The 10,749-nt window shown below is 37.5% G+C and overlaps 1 long non-coding RNA gene and 1 other non-coding gene across 4 annotated transcripts in view; one reads left to right on the top strand and one right to left on the bottom strand.

Moving 5' to 3' along the window:
- The window catches only part of LOC125620388, a 17,848-nt gene extending 7,687 nt beyond the window's left edge, over positions 1–10,161 (top strand). For 2 of the 3 annotated variants that reach the window (XR_007352014.1, XR_007352015.1), the window contains exons 2-3: positions 3,619–3,789; positions 5,425–5,491. This is a non-coding gene — a long non-coding RNA (uncharacterized LOC125620388). Of the gene's footprint in view, positions 1–3,618; positions 3,790–5,424; positions 5,492–8,954 lie in introns of those variants that run through there. The other variant, XR_007352016.1, reaches the window with a different exon arrangement.
- LOC125610444 lies at positions 3,490–3,594 on the bottom strand. Its single transcript, XR_007340463.1, has one exon. It is a non-coding gene; the product is annotated as a U6 spliceosomal RNA (small nuclear RNA).
- Positions 10,162–10,749: the final 588 nt, after the last annotated feature.

Raw genomic sequence — 10,749 nt, 5'->3', positions numbered from 1 at the left:
AAAAAAAAAAAAAAGTGGTGGTGGGGGGTATGAAACCAAAAATGAAAAAAAAAAAAAAAAGAATACGATGGGAAAGACAATATTTGCACTCAAGGCCAAAAATCCTTTCATCTGCAGATTTCAAAGCATTTTTTTTTCCATCAGTAATTACTAGTCCTGCTTAACATGTGTGAATGATGAGACACCATCAAATTAAGAAGCTTGTCCTAAATCACAGGCCAAGTCAGAGGATAGGCTACAGACAGAACAAAGCTATCTATCTTGTTTGCCAGCCTTGGGCTCTAAAATAGGGCATAAGAGAGTCAACAGAAGGCTTCAAGTATTGAGGAGAAAAGTTTGAGGAATCCTGATTCTCTATCTTTGAATCAGTGCAGTGATAAGAACTTGGGCTTCACAGTGCACTTTGACTTCAGATCTCAGCTCAGCCCCTTCCTGGCTGCATAACTTCAGTCAAATCATAAAGTCTTGGTTCCCTTCTCTGAAAAATGGGGATATTCTTGGTGCTTAGCATTTGGGGAAAAACTAAATGATGCAACTTTTGTGAAGGAGCCTAGTACAGTGTTTGGCACTTTGCAGGTGCTGATAATGTTGGTTCATGTCACTGGTGAAAACCAAGACATTCCCCTCACACACTCATAATGACAAATAGACAACTCTTTCAAAGATTTTTCTTTAAGCCATAATCACAGTTGTGTCTTAGTTTAAAACCATGACTGTGTATTGAAAAATCTCACATTATAGCCCAAATAGAGAATGTCTTGTTCAGGCCTTCATTGCTTTTCTTGTGCTTTCTCTTACAGCCCAACTCTAGCCTATTAGCAAGTTCTGTTGGCTAAATATCCTATATATGTAAAAAAAAAAAAAAAAATTCTGATTCTGTTTTCAAAGTATATCCCAATCTGACCAATTCTTACTATTTCCACTGCCACCTTCTTTCTCCTGAATCACTCCTAAATCAACTAATCTTTCTGCTTCTATGCTTGTATTTATATCCATTCTCCATATCGTAGTCAGAATAATTGGTTTGAACCCAAGGGACGCTTAACCACTGAGCCACATCCCCAGCCCTTTTTATATTTTATTTTGAGATAGAGTCTTACCAAGTTGCTTAAAGCCTTGCTAAGTTGCCGAGGCTGTCTTTGAACTTGCAATACTCCTGCTTCAGCCTCCCAAGCCAAGAAAAATCATTTAAAACATAAATTCGATCTTGTACGTTCCTTTTAAACTTTAGGGATTTCTCATCAACCAGCTGACCAAGGTCTACAGTCGTGTTTTAGTCAGCTTCTTCATCACTGTAACCAAAAGACCTGACAATAACAACATAAAAGAGAAAAAGGTTATTTTGGCTTATGATTTTAGAGGTTCAGTCCATGGTCAGCCAACTCTGTAGCTGTGGGCCCAAGATGAATCAGAATATCATGGGGGAAGGGCCTAGCAGAGGAACTGTTCAGCTCATGGCAGGGTCAGGAAGAGCAGAGAGATTTGGTTCTGCTCACCAGGGACAAAATATAAAACCCAAAGTCACACCTCCAGTGACCCACCTCGTCCAGCCACATCCCACCTGCCTACAGCTTAATCCACATCCATGGGTTAATCCACCAATTAGGTTACACCTTTCATAATCTAATCATTTCACCTCTGAAAATAAAAATTGCTTGTGTTGTCTCACACATGAGCTTTTGGAGAACACCTCATAGCTAAACCATAACAAATGGGTACCATTCCAGATAAATATGTGTCAGCAAAGCACAGAAAAGCAAATGTGTTCCAAGTATGCTGAGAGGTCTGGTGGGATAGAATATAGTGTAGATGGGAGAGGGAAGAACTAGCAGAGAATGGTAAAAAGGGTTAGGAAAAAAAAAAAACAGACAAGGGCTGGGATTGTAACTCAGTGGTAGAGTACTTGTCTCACACATATGAGGCACTTGGTTGGATCTTCAGCACCACATAAAAATAAATAAATAAAATAAAGACACTGGGTCCATCTACAACTAAAAATATTTAAAATAAATAAAGAAAGAAAGAAAAGAAAACAACCCAGACAATATCATGGCTAAACTGGAAGTGGCATAGAGAAGTGTGTCTCTTTAGAGTTTTCAGAGACGCAGAATCACCCACTGGAAGAAAGGAGTCTCTTAATGTTTTATGTTGGTGGTATTTTCAAATATAATGACTTTGACTCTTTTTAAAAAGCCCAATGAATAAGATTCCTCTTTTAAGATAAAGTCAAGATTATATAGACCAGGAATCCTAATGTCAATACAGTGGTTAAGAAGATGAGTTTGGGAGTCAAATTTGAGATTGAATCAAGGTCCTCCATTTATAAGCTATAATACCATGGGAAAGTTATTAAAAGTTTCTGAGTCTCAGTTTTATGTAAACTACATCTGAAAATGATGAAGAGGAATAAATGAACCATGTCATTAAAGCACTTTGAACAGTAATTGGCACATGGGAATGTGTGCTCAACAAATGGGTATTATCCCATTGTTATGATGATGATTTTGATTAAGAATCTGCTTTCTTTATAACTGCCTCATGTCTATGAATTTTATTAAAAATTCTGTGTTCCTCCTCTAACAGAGATCTGAAATAAATTTACTAAATTTTCAAAGTCTAGGAAGACTCTCCCATTTAACAGCAAAACTTGGCACAGAGAGATACATAAAAGGGCATATACTTGCACTAGAGGCACTGCCTGCTCTATTCCCCAGTCCAGAAGATCAAAATATATAAAAAGAAAAGCAGTATCATTTTTGCATTTAACTATATATGAATATATTTATACATCTTCAGTGCTCCAATTTTTAAGAAAGATTGTTTTGTTTTTGTTATTCAACATCATCTCTATATGCAAGACAAGGATTTCAGCGGGTACTCAACTAAAGACTCAAGGATTTGACCTAACATTGATGAAAACAATTGGGTGTGTTGAGTTCATGCAGAGATGTTATGTTTGTATATTATGCTGAATGAATTATGAATTATTTGTACTAGGGATTGAACCTAGAGGTACTTTACCACTGGGCTACGTCCCTAGCCCCCTCCTTTTTTGAGGGGATACTGGAGATTGAACCAGGGGCACTTAACCACGGAGCCACACCTGCAGTCCCTTTTATTTTGTTTATTTATTTTTTAAATTTTCACTCAGAATCTTGCTAAATTGCTGAGGCTGGCCCTGAATTTGCAATCCTCCTGCCTCAGCCTCCTGGGTCACTGGGATTATAGGAAGGTGCCACTGTGCCTGGCACCCAGGTCTTTTTTAATTTTTTATTTTATTTTTATTCATGTATCACAATGTTTATTAATAGACACAAGTATATAAAATGAGGACATGAACATGATTTGATAAATTAAATAAACTGAATTTCAATACTATAATAAGAGGGACCAATTCAAATTCTCACCATTTGTTTCACAACCACAAAAACCACTACAAGGGCATTAACAATCTCTCAAAACTGATCAGTTTTGTGCAAGTAAACATGTAAAAATATGGACTGATTCACGAATTTGTGTGTCATCTTTGCGCAGGGGCCATGCTAATCTTCTCTATCATTCCAGTTTTAGTATATGTGTTGCCAAAGTGAACACTTAATTTTTTTTATTTTGAGACAGGGTCTTGCTAAGTTTTTGAAGCTGGACTGAAACATGCAAACCACCTGTGTCAGCCTCCCAAGTTGCTGGAAATACAGGCATCCACCATGGCACCAGACTAAAGAAGAATTTTCTGAGGATAATATTGGCACTATACAATTTTGCCTTACTAATTTTCAAGCTTAACCTCAAGTAAGTTACAACTGTCCTATTCATAAAATTATGTGAATTATACATCAGTAGGTAGGATAGAGGAAGTAATTGTTTAAAGCATGAATTTAGTGTCAAAAAGACTTGACTTGCATTCAACTCCTGGCTCTGCCTCTGAGAATCTGGGGAGGTTACTTAACCACTCCATCCTTCTGTGATAAAAAGTAGATTATAATCACTACTGCCTCACTGAACAGATTGTAAGGATTAAATGATAATAATTTATATGAAGTTTTTAGCACACAATAAGCATTTGAGAAGATTTTATATATATTAAGTATATATATTAAATTTGAAGTCAAATTTGATATATTTATTAGGGATTGAACCCAGAGGCACTTTACCAGTGAGCCAGATCCCCAGCCCTATTTATTTATTTATTTATTTAATTTTGAGACAGGCTCTCTCTAAGTTGCTTTGATCCTCATTGAGTTGCTGAGGCTGGCCTCAAACTTGCAATCCTGCCTCAGCCTCCTGTGTCACTGGGATTACAGGCATGTACCGCCCCACCTGGCTTAGAAGATAATTTTTTTAGTAGTAGCTTTAGTCAAATCAAAATGAAGTGGGATCTGAAAAAAATAATCTTCAACATTGAAGAATTGGATTCAAGAAAACAAGTTACTTCTGAAAGACTATTCATCTGAAATTCTATATAAAACAAATTGTCCCTATAATTAAACATTCATACAAAGACTACTGTGAATAGGTTTTTAAAAATTATTTAACAAGAGAAGATTCTGATTGGAATTTCAACGGTGCATTAATTATCTCAGGCCCATAAAAGAGCATTGAACTACATACATCCTGCAAACTCCTAGCTGGCCTCTTGGACTAGTTTTTAGACTACCGATTAAAATCCCCAAAAGAGGCTTGTAGAACAAGGGACTTGTGAAGAGCAGATTAGTAGGCTTCTTTGCATTCCTATTCAATCATTTGACAAGCCAAGTTTTAGTACATACTATGCTAAGATCTCTACAAAGAAGAGGAGTTAGGAAAATAAAAAAGACTTGGTCCTACCCTCAAAGAGCACCCAGTCTGGAGAGGAAGCCAGATAAATACAATGGTAATTATAAATGCAATAAAACAGAGTTAGGAGAAGATTAAGATGCCAGAAATGTGAAGGAATACATTCATATTGTGGGACCAGGGAAAGATTTCTTAATGAGACTGTGTATAAGTTGAAACCTGAAAACTAAATAGGAAGTACCTTGGTGAAGCAAGGGATAGTCAGAAAAGGTCGTATTCCAGGCAGAGGGAATAATGTTCACAAAGGTCCGTACACAAAAGAGCAAAGATCTGGGAAGAATATGTAATTCAGGTGGTTTAGGTTTTAGCTTATGAAGGTGCAAGGCTAGGGTGAGATTTAAACTGGCCTTGTGTATGCTAATAGAAAGTGATCTTTATCCTGGGGGCAATGTGGAATCACTGAAAGACTCTAAGGGAGGGAAATAAAAATTCAAAATCATGTTATAGAAGGTTCACTTATTCATCATTGTACTTATTCATCATATTTTTCTTGCTTAGTTGCCCTGATTCCAGCCAGGGCAACTAAACAAGAAAAATAAATAAAAGGCATCCAAATTGGAACATAAGAAGTAAAACTATCTTTATTTGCAGATGAGATGACTTATGTATACAGACAACCCTAAGGAAACAAAAACAAAACCTATTAGAATAAACAACTTCAGCAAGGTGCAAGACACAAGACAAATATACAAAAATCAATTATATTTCTGTACATTACAATAAACAGGGGCTGGGGATGTGGCTCAAGCGGTAGCGCGCTCGCCTGGCATGCGTGCGGCCCGGGTTCGATCCTCAGCACCACATACAAACAAAGATGTTGTGTCCGCCAAAAACTAAAAAATAAATATTAAAATCTCTCTCTCTCTCTCCCTCCCTCCCTCCCTCTCTCACTCTATCTTAAAAAAAAAAAACAATAAACAGTCTGAACATGAAACTAAGAAATAAATTTCATCTATGTTAACATCAAAAAGAAAAAATAAACCAGGCATGGGGTTGTACTCACCTGTAATCCCAGCTACTTGGGAGGCTGAGGCAGGAGGATTGCAAGTTTAAGGCCAGCCTGGGCAACTAAGTGAGATCCTGTCTCAAAACTTAAAAAAAGAAAAAATCAGAATAAACTTAGTAGAAGTGAATACTTACAACTGAAAACTATAAAACATTATAGTTTTATTATTGTAAGACATTAAAAAGATAAATGAAAAGACTTCCCACATTTGTGAATTGGAAGACTTAAAATTGTTAAATTATTAATACTCCCCAAATTGATGTGCATATTCCATGCGATCTCTATCAGAATCCCTGCTAGCTTCCTTATAGAAATTGAGAAGCTGATTCTAAAATTCATATGGAACTTCCAGAAACTCAGAATATCCAAAAAAAAAAATATTGAAAATGAAGAACAAAGTTGGAGGACTCATACTTACTCATCTCAAACTTACTTCAAAATAGTATCAAGATAGTATGGTACTGGCATAGAGACATCTAAATCAATAGAATAAGATTGAGAGTTTAAGAATAAACCCATATCTAAATAGTCACATGATTTTCAACTAGCCAAGATAATTCAACTAAGTTGCCAAGAATAGTCTTGTCAACAGATGATACTGGTACAACTGGATAACCCCAGGTGAAAGAATGAAGTTGGATCACTACCTCATACCATATACAGAAACTAACTCAAAATGGATCATTGACCATTTTGACTATTGGACTATAAAATTCTTAAAAGACACTAAGAGTTACTTCACTACAAAACTCTAAGAAGAAAACATAGATGTAAATCTTCATCACCTTTTGATTTCCCAGATGTGACACCAAAAGCACAAAAGCAACAAAAAAGTCACATACCAGGTGTGGTGGTGCATGCCTAAATCCCAGCAACTGGGGAGGCTGAGGCAGGAGGATTGCAAGTTTGAGGCCAGCCTCAGCAACTTAATGAGACCCTGTCTCAAAATATTAAAAGGGATGTAGCTTAGTGGGGGAGCACCCCTGGGTTCAATCCCCAGTACCACACAAAAAAAGTTAGAGTTAACATATGGCCCCCCAAATTCTACTCCTAGATACATAACCAAAAGAATAAAAAACATATGTCTACACAAAAGTTTGTATATGACTGTTCACAGCTGTATTATTGAAAATAGCCCTAAGTGGAAACAACTCAAATTTGTCTATCAACTGATGAATAGATAAATACACTTTGATTTCCATACAATGGAGTGTTGTTCAGCAATAAAAAGAATGGGGTACTGATACATAATACAACATGGATATACCTTGAAAACATTATGCTAAGTAAAAAAAATTCAGAAATAAGTGCTGGGGTTGTAACTCAGTGGTAGTCTGCCGCGGGACCAGCACGCTAGCTTCATACTAGAGGTCCTAAGCATAGAAGTTAACTAGTGAGATCAAAATAAAGACACATAACTCAATTTACCTTTTTCTTCCCCAGTTCAGAGACAGCCCTTCCTGGCTCCTGCCTCGAGCCACCTGGTGGGGTAGCGAGATTTATATAAGAGACTAGCAGGAGAGAGGGGGAACACGCCAGAGAGTGGGCTTTTATTGGGGAATAAGAAATTCAGGGGAAAATTCCATCCAATGAAGGTCAACATTCCAAGGTCAGGGTCAGTGATTGGTCTCAGGGTCAATGGTCAGTCACACCCCCACACGGATGGGCTCTCGCACCTAAAGAGGGTGGGGATAAGTTCTGACATAGCTTGCCAGAACACCTCACACCCAGTCAGGGAGGTGCCCAATCATGGGTGAGAATGGCTTCCCACAGTAGAGCGCTTACCTAGCACATGTGAGGCACTGGGTTCGATCCTCAGCACCACATAAAAATAAATAAATAAAATAAAGGTATGTGTCCATCTAAAACTAAAATAAATAAATAAATAAATAAATTCAGAAATAAAAGGACCCAAATTATATGAGTATATTTATAGGAAATGTTCAGATAGGCAAATCCATAGACATAGAAAGTAGGTTTGTAGTTGCCTGGGGAAAAAGAGCTAGTTTAGGCTACAGAGTTATAGAAAGGGGTAAAAAGTTTCTTTTCAGAATGATGAAAATTTTCAGCAATTAGATAATGGTGAGAGTTGTGCAAGTCTGAATATGTTTAAAATCATGTGATTGCACACTTAAAAAAAAACATAAGAGGGGGCTGGGGTTGTGACTCAGTGGTAGAGTGCTCACCTAGCATGTGCGGGGCGCTGGGTTCGATCCTCAGCATCATATAAAAAATAAAATAAAGGTATTGCGTCCAACTACAACTAAAAAAAAATATTAAAAAAAAAAACACAAGAAAGATCATCCTGGCTTTGTGTAGAGGATGGGACAGTGAGGTCAAGAGCTTTTTTGGTGGGGCGGGCAGGGAGGGGTTACCAGGGATTGAACTCAGGGCACTGAGCCACATCTCCAGCCCTATTTTGTATTTGATTTAGAGACAGGGTCTCACTGAGTTGCTTAGCACCTCTTTTGCTGAGGCTGGCTTTGAACTAATGATCCTCCTGCCTCATCCTCCTGAATCCCTGGGTTCAATCCCTGGTACCAAATTGTCTTGAGATATGCCTGGCTAGTTGCCCAAGGGGCCCCAAACTTGAAATCTTCCTGCCTCAGCCTCCCAAGTACCTAGGATTGTAGGCATGCATCACCATACCCAGCTATAAGCCGTATTTATGATGTCACTTGAAAATATCACAACCTTTGTTTTCACAGACTAACCAGATAAGTGTTGAAATCATTTCCTTCTCTACCTTGTCATTGTGGCTTTAGTCAAGCTCCTTCCCTCCTCTGAGCTCAGGGTCCTGCCTTCAAAATTAAGGGGCTGTATTCAGCCTCCTTTCTAACGTGCTTTTCAACTCTGACATGTTCTAATCTTCTATTAACAGCTATTTTTTTTATTAAACTCATAATATGCATCAGCATTTTCCCAAGGCATGTGATCCTTTCACTCAGTTACTCCTCTTCTCAAACTCTGTTATGAATTATGTTGGGCTTGTCTTTTGATATCCCTATGTAATAAGAATTTAAACACTTGGAAAAAGTGGTGTACTGGCAGGAACTTTATTTTCACCCAATACATTGGACTGGTAATCATGTAAAGGGCTTTTGTTTTGTTCCAGAGCCGAAACAATAAAACCATCAGAACCACATGCAGCATCATTTTGTACTGCCCTCAAGTGGTGGTGGCCCAGATGTCTTTTGCTGTTTGCAGTTTAAGAAATAAAACATGCCTTCAGAAGAGCTCATGATGTCTAGTGGTCATGGGAGTCACAGAGGACTTGAGGTGGAAAGGCCCTTAGAGGATATCTGATCTAGGCTTCTCTTTAAAAGAGGGATTGAGACTGTACTGGTTGTCATCAGAAAACAAATCTGTTTTAGCATTTTCTATATTTTGTTGGAAAGCACAGGATGGGGTCTTTCTATGTTGCCCAGGCTGGTTTCAAGCTTGCAATCCTCCTGCCTGAGTCTCCTGAGTAGCTGGCATTACAAGGGTGCATTACTGCACCCAACTAGTATCACCTATATTTAAAGAGAGCTATCTTATGATTTAATAGCCTTGATACTTTCTCTGGTTCCATTTATCTGCTCCTCTTCACAGCCATTTTTTTTTTCTTTTCTGTCATTCTGTGGACCAAATCCAGGGCCTAGTGTATTCTGCAAGTTGTTCTACTTCTGAGCTACATCCCCAGTCCCACAGACAAAATTTTGAGAGTTATCTACATAGTGCTTCTATTTCTGTGCCTCCAATTTATGTTTTAACATTTTCCTTTGAAATAATTCCAAACATGTGGAAGAGTTGCACAAATATTACAAAGAACACCAGATGTACCAGAGCTTAACATTTTACCACATTCTTTGAGTGTGGATGTATGTGTACTTGAATGTACATGGTTGTATGTATTTTATGAACCATTTGAATTTATCCCAGATACCCTAAATATTTCAGTGTGTATATCTCAAAATAAGGATATTCTCTTTATATCTACATACCTACCAAGTATGACGATTGAATTTTGGAAACTTACAATTGATATAGTCCTTATACATAGCCATATTCAAAGTTTACTAATTGGCCCAATAATGTTTCATACAACGGGCCAACCCTCCATTTGGGTCTGATCCAGTGCTTAATCCAAATTATGCATTGCATTTAACTTTCATTACTTTTTAGTCTTCTTTAATCTAGAATTGTTCTCCAGTCTTTCCTCATTATTCATAATATTCACGCTTTTAAAGCACAGTTCACAAACTCTGGAACCAACCCAGATGCCCTTCAATAGATGAATAGGTAAAAAAAAAAAAGTGGCATATATACACAATGGAATATTACTCAGCAATAAAAGAGAATAAAATCATGGCATTTGCAGGTAAATGGATGGGAGTTTGAGAAGATAATGCTAAGTGAAGTTAGCCAATCCCCAAAAAAACAAATGCCGAATGTTTTCTCTGATATAAGGAGGCTGATTCGTAGTGGGATAGGGAGCAGGAGCATGGGAGGAATAGATGAACTCTAGATAGGGCAGAGGGGTTGGGGGGAAAGGGAAGGGCATGGGGTTATTAATGATGGTGGAATGTGATGATCGTTATTATCCAAAGTACAAGTATGAAGACACGAATTGGTGTGAATATACTGTATAAACAACCAGAGATATGAAAAATTGTGCTCTACTTGTGTAATAAGAATCGTAATGCATTCTGCTGTCATATATAAATTTAAAAATAAATTTTCAAAAAAGAATACTTGCCAGGTATTATATAGATTTTTCCATTTAGGTTTGTCCTATGTTTCTGCTTGATTAAGTTTGCATTTTCTTTTTGGGGGAGGTGGCAGATTGCAACACTAATTTTATTTATTTATTTATTTTTAAAGCTGTACTGGGGATGGAACCCAGTCTCTCTACCACTGAACTACAT

This window comes from Marmota marmota, unplaced genomic scaffold (assembly GCF_001458135.2).
Source record: "Marmota marmota marmota unplaced genomic scaffold, marMar, whole genome shotgun sequence".
Lineage (NCBI taxonomy): Eukaryota > Metazoa > Chordata > Mammalia > Rodentia > Sciuridae > Marmota > Marmota marmota.
This window is presented reverse-complemented; position numbering and strand designations above follow the sequence as displayed.